Source organism: Nyctereutes procyonoides, unplaced genomic scaffold (genome assembly GCF_905146905.1).
Source record: "Nyctereutes procyonoides isolate TBG_1078 unplaced genomic scaffold, NYPRO_anot_genome, whole genome shotgun sequence".
Classification (NCBI taxonomy): Eukaryota; Metazoa; Chordata; class Mammalia; order Carnivora; family Canidae; genus Nyctereutes; species Nyctereutes procyonoides.
This window is the reverse complement of record NW_026575136.1, coordinates 32160680-32174951: the sequence shown is the minus strand read 5'-3', so window position 1 is coordinate 32174951 and position 14272 is coordinate 32160680. Positions and strand designations below refer to the sequence as shown.

The 14272-nt window shown below is 39.5% G+C and overlaps 1 protein-coding gene across 7 annotated transcripts in view; it reads right to left on the bottom strand.

Annotated features, from left to right (window-relative positions):
- The window catches only part of LOC129495493 (suppressor of cytokine signaling 6), a 35689-nt gene that overhangs the window by 15186 nt on the left and 6231 nt on the right, over positions 1 to 14272 (bottom strand). The gene's annotated exons all lie outside the window — the stretch shown is intronic.

Below are 14272 nucleotides of genomic sequence, written 5' to 3'. Positions count from 1 at the left end.
TCCATAGTTAGGTGAAGTTTTTAAATTAACTGATGAACACCAATCTTAATTGCTTCAGGAAAAATCCTCTAACAGGGACCCCTGGGTGGCTCAGCGGTTAAAGCGTCTGCCTTTGGCTCAGGGTGTGATCCTGGGGTCCTGTAATCGAGTCCCACATCAGGCTCCCTGCATGGGGTCTGCTTCTCCCTCTGCCTGTGCCTCTGCCTCTCTCTCTGTCTCTCACGAATAAATAAAAAAAGATTTTTTTAAAAAGAAAGAAAAATCCTCTAACAGAAAAGAATGAAAAGAGGAGTATGCTAACAAAAACACAAGAAACCTAGTGTAACAGTAAGATAGTGTTACATTCAAGAAAAATGGTCATACAAATAAAAAGGGGCATATCACACATAAGGTATAATCCACAAAGAAAATAAAAGTGCCCAAAATCTTTACACACAGGGGTGCTTTGGTGGCAAAGACAGTTTAGCATCCGACTCTTGGTTTCAGCTCAGGTCATGATCTCAGTCAGGGTCGGGACACTGAGCTCCATGACCGGATCCATGCTAAGCACAGTCTACTTGAGATTCTCTCTCTCTCTCCCCCTCTGCCTCTCCCGGTTTTGCTCTCTCCCTCCAAGATAAATATATCTTTAAAAAAAAAAAAACTTTACACACGAGATGGAATATTAAAATACTGCTTTCAGCCCAAGAAAATAAACAAAAATGAAGAATATAGCAGATTTAAATTATATAATTTTATCTTTTAGCTATATGGGACTCTGTAAACTTTTTTAAAAACTGAAAATATGGGATCCCTGGGTGGCTCAGTAGTTTAGCGCCTGCCTTTGGCCCAAGGCATGATCCTGGAGACCCGGGATCAAGTCCCACAGCAGGCTCCCTGCATAGAGCCTGCTTCTCCTCCCTCTCTGCCTGTGTCTCCGCTTCTCTGTCTCTCTCTCATGAATAAATAAAATCTTTAAAAAAAAACTGAAAACACATCTGCTTTTCAAGAGCTTATGGAATAGTTACTAAATGTGACAATATGTTAAGTCACAATGAAGATATCAGTAAATTTAATATCTCATAATGATATCTCATAATGAAAAGTATCTCATTAGGGAATGTCTGAGTGGTTCAGTTGGTTCAAGAGGCGTCAGACTCTTGGTTTTGGATCAGGTCATCTCAGGATCATGGGCTCCACTGAGCAATGAGCCTGTTTGAGATTCTTTCTCCCTCTCCCTCTGACCCTTACCCACCTTTTAAAAAAAAGAAAGAAAATATTTCACCAAATGATTTTAATAAAACTGAAAAGGAAAACAAAAATAAAAATCACTGAACATCCTTTTGAATCAAAGAGATGAAGTCTCAAAGGGAAAATGGTACATTTTAAACTAATATTAATAATGGATATGCTACAGATGAAAATCTATGCAATTCTGCAAGACCCTAAAACTCACAGAAAACTTCGAAGCCTTAAAGGTTTACAAAAGTAAACAGTAAGGAATTAAAGATTAAAGTATGCATTCAATTCCAGAAGTCAGTAATGAGAACCAAAAATAAAAAATAAATAAAAAACCCAGCAGTAAAAAAAAAAAACAGCAGTAGTAAACATTACAAGAGTTAAGAGTTAATTCTTTGATCAGAGCACAAAAAATCAATGAACTAGCTGTCATTTAATCAAGAAAAAGGGACAATGCATTTATATGAATTAGAAATGAAGTAACAGATCCACAAGAAGTCAAGAAGTCAAAATATAGGAGTACTTTGAAAACTCAGTAAAAATGTGAAATTCAGGGCAGCCCGAGTAGCTCAGCGGTTTAGCACCCCCTTCAGCCCAGAGTGTGATCCTGGAGACCCGGGATCGAGTCCCACATCAGGCTCCCTGTAGGGAACCTGCTTCTCCCTCTGCCTGGGTCTCTGCTTCTCTCTCTGTGTGTCTGTCATGAATAAATAAATAAAATCCTTTTTAAAAAATGTGAAATTCAGATGAAATGGGTAATTTTGTGGCAAAATATATATTACTAAAATTTGCCTCAGAAGAGGCAGGAACCCAAAAGTGATGAATAGTTGTCAAATAACCTGAGAAGGTCCTCAAGGAACCACCATGGCTCCTTCTTCCTTTAGAGAGAAAAAGGGACAAGTCACTAAAGACATTAAATACAATACTTACTAAGCTATACTTTAGGACATAGAAAAAGAAATCTCCCAAATTTATTTCTGAAGCCAAAGAATACTGATACCACCACTGGACAAAGACAACACGTTAAAAACAAAACAAAATTCCACTGATCTCACTTATGAATGCTGAAAACAAATCTTAAATATCAGCAAACATTGGAGTGGTGTGGGGAAATCATTCAACCAGGTGAGGTACATCCCAGAATTGCCAGCACAGCTGATTATTTGTAAATTTACCATAATTTATGGTAAAGGAGCAAAATTATACGGCCACAGCTATAAATCACAAAAAAAAGATCAGAAAAAAAAAAAAAACATCAATCCTAACCCCCTCAAAAAAGTTCTATAAAATAGAAAAACATGGACATTTAACATGGAACATATAACAAAATTAACAGTCATATGAATAATAAAGAAATGCTGAAAGACAGCAACAAAGATGCCAATTAACAAGTATTAATTAGCATTATTTTCAACACAGTAGCTAATTAATTAGGCAAGAGTAAGAAGTAAGTATAAATATTGGAAAGGAGGATACAAATTGTCATTATTTACAGATGACAGGAGTGAATACCTAAAATACAACAGATGCAGATGAACAACTACTAGGGGAAAAAAAGAAAAAAAAATTCATTCTAGTGACTGCTTACAAAATTCATATGTAAAAATCACTAGTAATTATTTTTAAAAAGCTTGCAGGCAAATAAGAGACCGGATTCAACTTATAATAGTTTCCAAAAAAAGATGACATTAATTTTTTTTAAATGTCCAGAACTACATGAAAAACTTTAAAACTCCTCAGAGGACCATAACAGTCTTCCATACATAAAAAGATACATCTTATTCCTATATAAAACAAATCCTGTCGAAACATTAACTCAAGATCTCAAGAAAACATCTATGACACTTTTGCAAGAAACTAGATAAAATAATTTAAAAAAAAAAGAAACCAGATAAAGTGATACTGAAATTAATTTGGACATGAAAACAATGAAAAGGGTAGGGTAAGAAAAAAATCTAAAGGACAACTGAGGGAGAATGAGTGATCCAAGATATGAAAACACACAGCTTAAAACTGGAGGGGGGAAAAAAAAACTTGCAAGTCAAGAAATAGACCAAAACACATATGAAAAGTGTATGTGTCCAAGAGGACACATTAGACGACTGACTGGAGGGAAAGATGGATTATTCAAGAAATGATGAAGAGCAGGTTGCATAACCATTTGAGAATGGTGGAGAAAGCAAGGCTTTTATTTTCTTATATAAAAATACTGTGTAGAAGGATCAAATATGCAAACATTAAAAAATATAAAAGTTGGAGAAAAATCTTTAAACAAACCTTTACACTTCAGAAAGCCTTTTTAATGCATAACATAAAGCCCTGAAACCACAAAGGAAAAGACTGACAATCTAACAATGCAAAATTTATAAATTTCTGGAGAACCAGAAGAATGGCATAACTTAAAGCCAAAAGATAAACTGGAGGAAAACTGCAAACATATGACAAAGGATTAATTTCTGTCACACATACTGTGCTTTTAGAAATCAGTATGAGACAGGCACACAATCCTATAAGCAAAAGGCCACAATATAAAGAACAGTTCACACAAAAAGAATAACGGGAGAAAGGAAGGAAAGAAGGAAGAAAGGCAAGAAAATGAGAAATCAAGCAAACAAGGAAGAAAACAAATTCAAGTGTCCAATCATCACCGAAAAGATTCTCAATTCATTCATAACAAAGGGAATCTGGGGTGCTGGGAACTGTTCTGTATCTTGATTGTGGTAGTGTTTACATGACTGAATACACTTGTTAAAACTCAACAGACTACAAGCTAAAAAGGTTGACTTTCATGTAGGTATATTCTAAGATTTTTATTTGAGAGAGAGAGCACATACACTCAGGAATGTGGGGGGCAGGAGAGGGACAAGCAGACTCCACACCCAGCGCGAGCCCAATACAAGACTCAAACTCATGACCCTGCAATCGATTGTGACCTGACCTGAAATCAAGAGAAGTCAGGTGCTACCCAGGTGCCCCTCCCTCCCTGTAGGTATTTTCTATCCCAACTTTAAAAATGCACTGAAAAGGAAAACAAAATGATAATATCTCTTATCTATGAGTTTGAAAAAGTTAATAACAATGTTGGCAAGGGTATGAAAAACTGAGCACTCGTAACTCATTACTGAAGTATAAATTGGTACAATTTGTGAAGAATTATTTGGAAATATTTATCAAAATTTTGAATTCACATATGCTTTAACGATATAATTATGTGATCAGGGATTTGTGTTTTGGATCTATACTCATGCCAAAAACAAGGATATATGGAAAATGATGTTCCCTACAGCATTAAAATTTTTAAAAGCTAGTATTACTTGACCATTTACCTAGTACTGGTAAATACAGGTCACATATGGATCTAGTATATGCCAGGTTTGGTTTAAGCCTTCTGAAAATATTGCATCTCTTTGAATCCTTATAACTCTAAATTTGGTACTATGAACAAAGCAGTACAACATAGTGGGAAGCATTTCTCTGGAACCAGAAAGCATGAGTTCATGTATTTCCTGGGTCCATGATTTAACAGCTGTGTGATCTTCTAAATACCGGTATGTACCACTTAAATTAGTTGCAAGTTTAAATGTGGTAATATATGTGATGTTCTCACAACACCACCTAGCACATATTAGGCTATATATGTGTTTGCAGCTAAAATAGTAATAAAACCAGTAATATTACCGCTGTAAAGATGGGAAGCTAAGGCAGAGATTAAGGGTACGCTTAAGATCAAAGAACTGATTCTACAAAATGGGCCCATTTATTCACTATTCAGACATTTACTAAATAATTTATTTTGGCAAAAATGCGGAGTTAACCTTAATATCAGGAAACAAAAATGATACACAACAAAAACCAGTGGACTAGTTTGATAAATTATCATCTACCAATACGACGGACTACCACGTAGATAAAGAGGTCCAAGATGCATTGTTGGTAAAGTACAAGCTACAAAACAAAATGCAATGCAAACATGATCCCGTTTGTGAATTTATTTCCCTGCATATACATAGTAAATGTCTCAAAGAATAACCAACTATCAATGACTGCAACCCTAGTGGGTAAGGAGACGAGTCAGGACGCCTAATAGCCTGTTTCCTACCCAGGCATCCTCTGCCTGTTGGACTGCGCCTTATGCCATGTTGCTTTGACAAAAAGACCGACGTCAGTACCTGTTTTTGAAGACCGAAAGAAATCCAAAGAGGATTTTTGCTTGTATGGAAAAGGCAAAAAGCAAAAAACAGCATTCAGTGTTTGCTTTGCAGCGAGCAGGTGGGAGGCCACACCAACCCCGAGCAGCTCCTTCCCCGGAACTGCACGCGGCATCTGGGCATCCAGCCGCCAGCACTTTGAACCGTGTCTCGGAGTGTGTGTGCTTTATCCCGGTGTATTCTGGGCATCCGTTTGCAAGATGTGTTCTAAGGTCTCAGAAAAGCCTAAAACAGGTTATTTTTTGGGTCTGGAACTGCTTAAAACATTATCCATATAGATCAGTAACTTTCTTTCCTGTACGTACCAGAAGAGGCTTTGGTTCCTAAAGGGTTTCACAGGAACGCTCTGCTTTCAGACTGGGGGAATCCTGTGTTAGATCTTTCCGTAACCAGCAAGCGCACTTCACTTTACTACAAAACCACCACCCCACCGCACACAGAGAAAAGGAAACAGGCAATGTAGGTAAAATATGCACCTGTGTGTTTCAGTCACCTCTTATCTGGAAAAGCAGGAGACTCTGATACGCTCAGGGTCAAAGGTCTCAACAGTTTTCCTAAACCCATCTCTCCCTAAACCTTCCCAAACTGTTCTCAATTCTCCCCAGCTGTTCATCTCGTGATGTGCCATTTCATGTACCTCACCCTCTTATTTCAGTCCTTTGCTTCCCTGCTCGTAAGTGGGACACCTCCAGCAGCTCTGTTCCCCAGGCGTACCGGGAATGGACATCTTTGCAACCCAAATCCCTGATGTCTGGCCATCTTGGCACCCTGGGGCTCACCCATACAGCAAGTGCTTCTCACCATTCACTAGGATTTCCGTAAGCTTCCTGAACTCATACCACCTCTGTGCCTTCCTCTCCCGCCTTATTTATCATTCCAGGAGACACCCTTGTCTTGACACTGATAAAACAACAGCACTTCCTTGAAAATTATAAGGGGATGCTGCCACCCCTCCGTAAAATCACAGCAATGAAAGACAAAGTCCTTACCCTCAAGGACCTCAGATCTAGGACAGACTATAAGCAGACATTTGCTGAAGACGGAGGAAAAGGCTGCAAAGGCACAGAGTTATTTAGGATGCTACCCCCATTCAGAGGACAGAAACCCAAAAAGAGGGAGGTGTCCTGCCACCAGTTACTACCTCTGCTCCCATACGACTTCTACTACCAATATCAGCACAACCACCGCCCATTCAGAGGTGACTACATCCTAAAAAATGTACATTAATCTTCTTGAATCTTCATAAGAACTCTTTCTGGAAGATACTATCTTTATATCTCTATCTCCATTTTATAGAAGAGGAAACTAAATCTTAGAAAGCTTAACAATTTAGGGTACCTGGGTGGCTCAGTCAGGTAAGCATCTGACTCAGTTTTGGCTCAGGTCATGATCTCAGTGTCATGAGTTCAAACCCCACATCAGGCTCTGCGCATAGTGCAGAGTCTCCCCGAGGATTCCCTCCCTCTTCCCCTCCCCCACTCGTGAGCATGCTCTCTCTAAAATTAATATATAAATAAAATCTTAGAAAAAGAAAGTTTAACAATATGTCCAAAGTCACAAGGGAAGGGGCCAAGAAACAGACACGAATGCTGACCCATGGTGAATGATCTAGAAACGGCCTCCTTTTCTGATGATGAGCTTAACATGGGGAAAGGCAGGGCAGAGCTTAATGCAAATCCTGCAGCCACACCGTCTTGAGTTCCAATCTCAGCCAGCATTTCCCTAATGACCGTGGGCATCCATGCCTCAGTTTTATCACCTGAACATGGAAATCAAACATTTAACTACCCAGGGGAACTCCCTTCTGGCATGATGGCATGAGAAGGCACGATGGCATGAGAAGGTTGATAAATCCTCTCTGCAAAAGGCGACCACAAAATTGTGTCAAAAGCAACCAGTTTAGCACTTTGGAGATAAACTAACAGCATGTAAGAACTAAGAAACATATTCGTGAAAACCACTCAACTTTGGAACTTCATTAAAATTACAAATTTTTACGATCCAAAACATATCAAGAGAAAGCAAGTCACAGACTAGGAAAACATACTCATATATCACATATCTGATATAATATCCTTATGCAGAACAAATAAAGAACTCTTACAAATGAACTAAGACAACCTAATTTTTTAAATGGGCAAAAGACATGAATAGATCTTTTACCAAAGAAGTTGTACAAGCTAATTTGTAGAGACGCCACTACACACCCACTCGAAAGACCACACCTCATGTTGACAAGTACTAGAGAAACTGGAACCTCCGTACATCGCTGCAGGGAATGCAGAACAGTTTGACTTTTACACATTTTTTTCTGTTTTCCTTACTCTGATAAAAAAGTTAAAATATGTGGCTAAATACATAGAACAAAGAGATCTAAGATATAGCAGGTCCATGTCAGACTCCTAGGAATCTGTGCAGGTAACCCACTTCCTTTGTCTCCAGCTGCCTGGTGCTGGTATAATAACTTTACTCTTCCTTGAGAAGTTTCTCATTTTATTTTAGCTGACTCTCAGCCTTTTATTGTTTGCGCTTTTTCTTAAGATATCTTCCCAATACTGAAATCATAAACTCTTCCGTATGTCCTATAAAAGTACTGAAGTTTTGCTTTTCACATGTAAGCCCTTGATTAATTTAGTATTGATTTATAGAAGGTAAGGGTTAATTCCCATCTTTTCACGTGGACAACCAACTGGCCTAACACAGTCACACACATACACACAAATACTGACCCTGAGGCGCCTAGGGGCTCAATCGGTGAAGCCTCCAAACCTCAGTTTTGGTTTCAGCTCAGGTCATGATCCTATGGGCCCTAAGATCGAGCCCTGCCCAAGGCTCCCAGCTCACGGGGGTCTGCATGAAAGATTCTCGCCCTCTGCCCCGCCCCCTTCACTCACACACACTCTCCCTCCTTCTCCAAAATTAATAAATCAACCTTAAAAAAAAAAATACTGACCCTGATAAGAATTTAAAAAAATGCAAATTAAAATAGAAATGACTTTTCACAACTCAAATTAGCAGAGATTCTTCTAAATGATGACTTGAAAATGTCTTAATATAGTTTAAAAAAAAAACTTGGTTCTATGCAACTCTTAAAAATATTCATACTCTTTGACCCAATAATGCTGTTTTTGTAACTCTTAAAGAAATAACACAAAACAAAAGCATAACAATGTCCCCCACATTATCACATATGATACAAAAATAAATTTTCATTTTAAGAATTAGAAAATATTCATGGGACTCCTGGGTGGCTCAACGGTTAAGCGTCTGCCTTCAGCCCAGGGCGTGATCCTGGAGACTCGGGATCGAATCCCACATGGGGCTCCCTGCATGGGGCCTGCTTCTTCCTCTGCCTGTCTCTGCCTCTCTCTGTCTCTCTCATGAATAAATAAAATCTTTAAAAAAAAAAAAAAGAAAGAAAGAAACATTCTAATTTCCAACAGTCTGAGAACTGTCAACAAAATGCCAGCACATCTACACAATGGAACCTTAGGGAACCACTAAAATTGATATTTATACACGGTTATAAATAACATGAGGGAAAAGTTCATATTGTTCATTTGTTAAGTGCAAACACAGGAAACAAAATCATATGTACAGTGTGGTCTCGATTATGTAGGAAGAATAGGGAGGCACACCAGACCAGAAAGAAATGCAGCAGAACCACCATCTGGGCCACAGAATGCTCTGTAAATACTACTTTCAATACTTTATTTTCAAAATAATCTGTAAATATGGAGGTTTTATAAGAAGGAGGTCTGTGAGTTTGTTTGTTCTTTAGTTACTTTGCTAAAGGGAATAGCTGAGTAAATCCATCAGGTTAAAGCAAAATGCAAGGCCTTTTCTTGGCTTTCAATTAGGCCACGGCTGAACAGAAATATAAATCAATAGTTAAGAATTCTGTATTTTCTCTTTTTCAGGAGAACCTAGGCAGCCTTCTTTCTCCTCACTCCACCCAAAACTAGTCTTTGCCAATCTGACATTTTATTTTGATTGGTGTGTATATAGTCAGGGCCTGGCCTGAAATACTCAGTCTAAGTATGACATCAACATAGAGCTAATTAATACAGACTTACTATTTAAATATTAACCCTAAAAGAGTAATAAACTCACCAGCTTTTCAATGACCATCTTTACTCCCTGTTCAGCTTCTATTCCACGCTCAATTGTCTTCATTCCCTAGCAAGTACCCTCAATTCCCTTTCCCACTCTTACTCTGAAATACTGTCTTGGCAAAACGACAACACCGCTGAACTCCGGCTCTGCCCACACCACGCCTGCCCCGCACAGGGAAGTGTGGCTGCACAAACACACACCACTCTGCCTGGTCTCACTGAAAGTCATGACCATGGCTCCACGTCAGGTGGAGCCTTCAGGCTGCCTGGAAGTCAAACCACATCTCCCTGATGCATCCACCGTCCCGTTCTACGTGTTTGCTGGCGCCGTAACACTGATCCCCTCTCTGTTTAATCTCAGCCCGTGGCCTCGCTTCCTACTTCACTGAGAAAATCAGGACACGGGAAGACAACTTTGGACAAAACCATCCCGCTGCTCTAGCGATCCATGCCCCTCTCCTCGGGGCCCCCTCCATTCATGTACTAGATCTCCCTCACCTCCCAAGGCCCCCTCTCTACTGTATCGCTTCTAAAAACATCATTTCTCAGATACACGAACAAACCTGTCTCAACCCTACCTTCCCTGCCAACTCTGGTTCTGTCTCTTTAATCCCCTTTGCAACAAAACACCTTGGGAAAGACGTGCTTACTGGAGGCCTACTCTTCCTTTCCTCCTGTTTTCCCTTCTGCCCACATCAGAGACAGGAACTACTCGAGTCAAGGTCCCCAGTGACGTGTCCACTGCCAATCTGGCAACGATTCTCGGGTCTTACCTGAGATGCTCTCCCAGCAGCATGGGACACAGCTCATCAGTCCTTCTCAGACGACACGCAGGACAGCCCAGCACTCATGTCTGGACATTTTTTCCCCAACTACACTCACGCCCCAGTGACCTCACTCAATCTCATGCCTGAAATAGCACTGATGTGTCCTCTACTCCCAAATCCACATCTCTAGTTAGACTAGTTTTAAGTCCACTCCCTTCCTGACACTGCCATGGTCTTCATGGTCTTCGGGATACCTGAGCCTAAACACGCTCAATACTACACTCTGGATCTTTTCCATCCGAGCCCCACACCTGCTCTACTTGCAGCCTTTCCCACTTCAGTCTATGGTTACTCCGTTCTTCCAACGGCTCAGATCAAAACCTCCACAATCATCCATGGCTCCTCTCTCTCACACATCACACCCAGTGTCCTGTCTCATGTACCACACAGAGTCCAATCACTTGTGGCTGCCAGCACGCCGCCCCATGCTACCATCCTCTCTCATCTGCATCACTTAACTGCCTCCCAATTTGTTTCCTTGCTTCTTCCTTTGGCCCCTCCATGCTTTTCTCCACATGGCACTGGTGCTTAGGGAATTGGCACAAATGCTGATAGTGCCGAGTAATGAAGTCCCATCTCTCTGACCCAGGAGCATCTTATCTTCTGGCAACATCATGAAACTGCCAGGCTTGCACACTGGGTGAAATCTCCTACTCATCACAGTTCTTAACAACTACATGCAAATAAAAATAAATGAAAAATAGTAAGTGTAATAGAATTGCTTTGACTTCTTTTTAGGGTCTCCAAATCTTACATAAGTGTTATTTTAAAAAGTAATGAGGTGTGCCTGGGTAGCTCAGTCAGTTAAGCATCTGCCTTTGGCTAAGGTCAAGATCCCAGGGTCCTGGGAACAAGCCCAGTGTCAGGCTTCCTCTCCTCCATGCTCATGCTCTCGCTATCTCTGTCTCTCTCTCAAATAAATAAAATCTTGGGGACACCTGGGTGACTCAGTGGTTGACGTCGCCTTTGGCTCAGGTCCTGATCCCTGGGTTCTGGGATTGAATCCCACATCAGGCTCCCCACATGGAGCTTCCTTTCTCCCTCTGCCTACGTCTCTGCCTCTCTATCTCTCATGAATAAATAAAATCTTTAAGAAATAATAAAAATAAAAAGTAAACTAAAACATGAATATTTGCATGGTTACAAAGGTAAATAAAGAAATTCAAAGATAACCAAGTTAAGAAAAATGGACTTAAAATTGTTATTTAATTTAAAAGTTAATGAATTAAGAATAAATTTATAATTACAGCTCTAATAAATTTTCAGGTGATTCTCTCCCACTCTGTAGGCTACTGACACAAAAATATAGGATAGCACTAGTTTGCTGTTTGACACTGACTATCTCCTTGGTGAGTCTGTTTTCCTACATAAAATAAAGAGGTAGACATCTAAAGCATGTCTAGCTCTAAAAGTATCTGATTCAGCAGAAATAAAAATATGCAGACTTTTTAACCTGCAGAGCACAAAATTTTACATGAGCATTTCTAAGCATCTTTTTAACTGTGTTCAATACATTTCTATTAAGCTGAGCATGAAAATGTTTATAAATCCAATCATTCAAAATGTTAAGGGAACTGGCTTATAAGAATTGACTAATGAAAATAAATTCACTCCTCCTTAATTTTTTAATTCAGATTTTAACATTTAAAGATTTATTTATTTATTTATTTATTAAAGACTTTATTTATTCATTCAAGAGAGAGAGAGAGAGGCAGAGACAGAAGCAGGTTCCATGCAGGGAGCCCAACATGGGACTCGATCCCGGGTCTCCAGGATCAGGCCCTGGGCTGAAGGCGGCGCTAAACCGCTGAACCACCCGGGCTGCCCTAACATTTAAAGATTTAAAAAGCACACTTGGGGTACCTGGCTGGTTCAGGTGGTGGAGCATGTGACTCTTGATCTTAGGTCATAAGGTCAAGCCCCATATTGGGTGCAGAGATTAAATAAAAAATAAAATATTGGGATGCCTGGGTGGCTCAGTGGTTGAGCATCTGCCTTCGACCCAGGGCATGATCCTGGAGTCCCGGGATCGAGTCCCACATCAGGCTCCCTGCATGAAGCCTGCTTCTCCCTCTGCCTCTCTCTCTCTCTCGGTCTCTCATGAATAAATAAAATCTTTTAAAAAATAAATACATAAAATAAAATATTATTTAAAAACTGAAAAAAGGTAGCAGACTTATATACCAGTTTATCACTATTAGGTATATACATACTAAATTTTTAGCGTGTACCTTTTTATACCTGTCTAGACACTTACCGATGTAACAGCTAAAAACTGAGCAAGTTCCTAAACAATTTCACAACTCTTACTGCCTATGACACAGAATGGACTCATTGGTTAAAGTACCCAGTAGAAAAGACCCTTTGAAATTTTTCTTTTTTTAAAAAACTAGTAACAAGTAAGGCCCAAAGATCTATGTCTGTTGCTTTTTTTCATCTGGCTTTACACATTGAGGGAAAAAACTTAAAAAAAAAAAAAAATCAAGATATTGATCCAAGAGGTCCAATATCTGATGAAGAAGAGCTTCAGTCAAGAGAAGAAAATGAAAGAGAAGAAATGATAAAAGAAACCTTGAAAATTTTCCTGTAACTGAACAACAAAGCTCAAGACTGAAAGGATCCATGGAAGGCTCAATACAGAGAACAAACGATAATCAGGCATGCCGTGATGAAATTTTTAGGAGATAATAAAATGGTACTAAAAGCTTCTCCAAAAAGAGAAAAAAATAACATACAAATGATTAGGAAACAGACAGCATTACTAACTTAGTAATACTGAAAGCTGGAAGTCGGTGGTACAACGTCTTCAAAATACCAAGAGAAAATTTATTTTCAATATGGCACGCACTCACAGCGACTCCTCGTCATGGGGTGAACTCTAGGTGAAAGCAGACCAGATTCCGAGGAAGACGCCAGAGGAGCCTCAGGCCTAGTGCAGACTTGGTGAAAGCAAGAAATAACCTCTCTTTCCACACTAAAATTTCAGAGTTAATCTGTCACAGCATCACCTATTCCATCCTGACTGAAACAATAATCTAGATTTCTATACACAGCCAGACTGTAAGTTACACATTTGGAACATACATGTTTTCTGACAAGGTCTAAAAAAAACCCAACTTCTTCATCACGTTTCTCAGGAAGTTACTAAGAGAATGAGCTCCATCAAATCAAGGAAGTAAAGTAAGAAACAGAATGTAGTTCACCTCACTTAGGAAAGAGGAGAAAAGAATCTGTAGGTTGATGTTACAGTTCCAGCTGCTCAGCCTGTTTGAGATACAGTCCCTGCCGCCCACGGCTCTTCCCAAACACAGGTCAATGGTGACCTCCTCCATGAAGACACAAACCCAAATTCCCCACCTCCAAGGAGTAAATGAAAACATCCGCACCAACCACAAGAAGAGCTGCACATTCAGGCTCCATTCTAAAACCTGCTAGAATGTGGAATAGGACTTTGGGCTGATTACTTAATCACCCTTAGTCTCTTTCCCCAACATCTATATAAGGATGAATCAGAAGCTTCCTTATAATTCTAAGATGCAATAATTCTGCAAATCCTAAACAATCCTAAAATCCTAAAACAATTCTATGTGTGTTACATGCTTACATATCCTGACAGTCTGTGACATTTGGTAATAATATTATTCCCCAAGTATATTTTTTCCCACTTTCAAACGCAATGTCAACAGATAAAAATGACTGTTGTCGCGGGGATGACATTTCCTTTAAAACCAAAATTAAGCTTTAGTAAGAATCATCTCATTACTAGAAACACCAAAACAAAATTTGCAAAAGGAAAATCATACAAAGTAACAGTCTCCCCAAGAGAATTCATCTTACTTCCAGGTGTATTCACCTTGCTGCTTCAACCATCCAGTGCTTCTGGGGTACCCAGAATAACACCTAT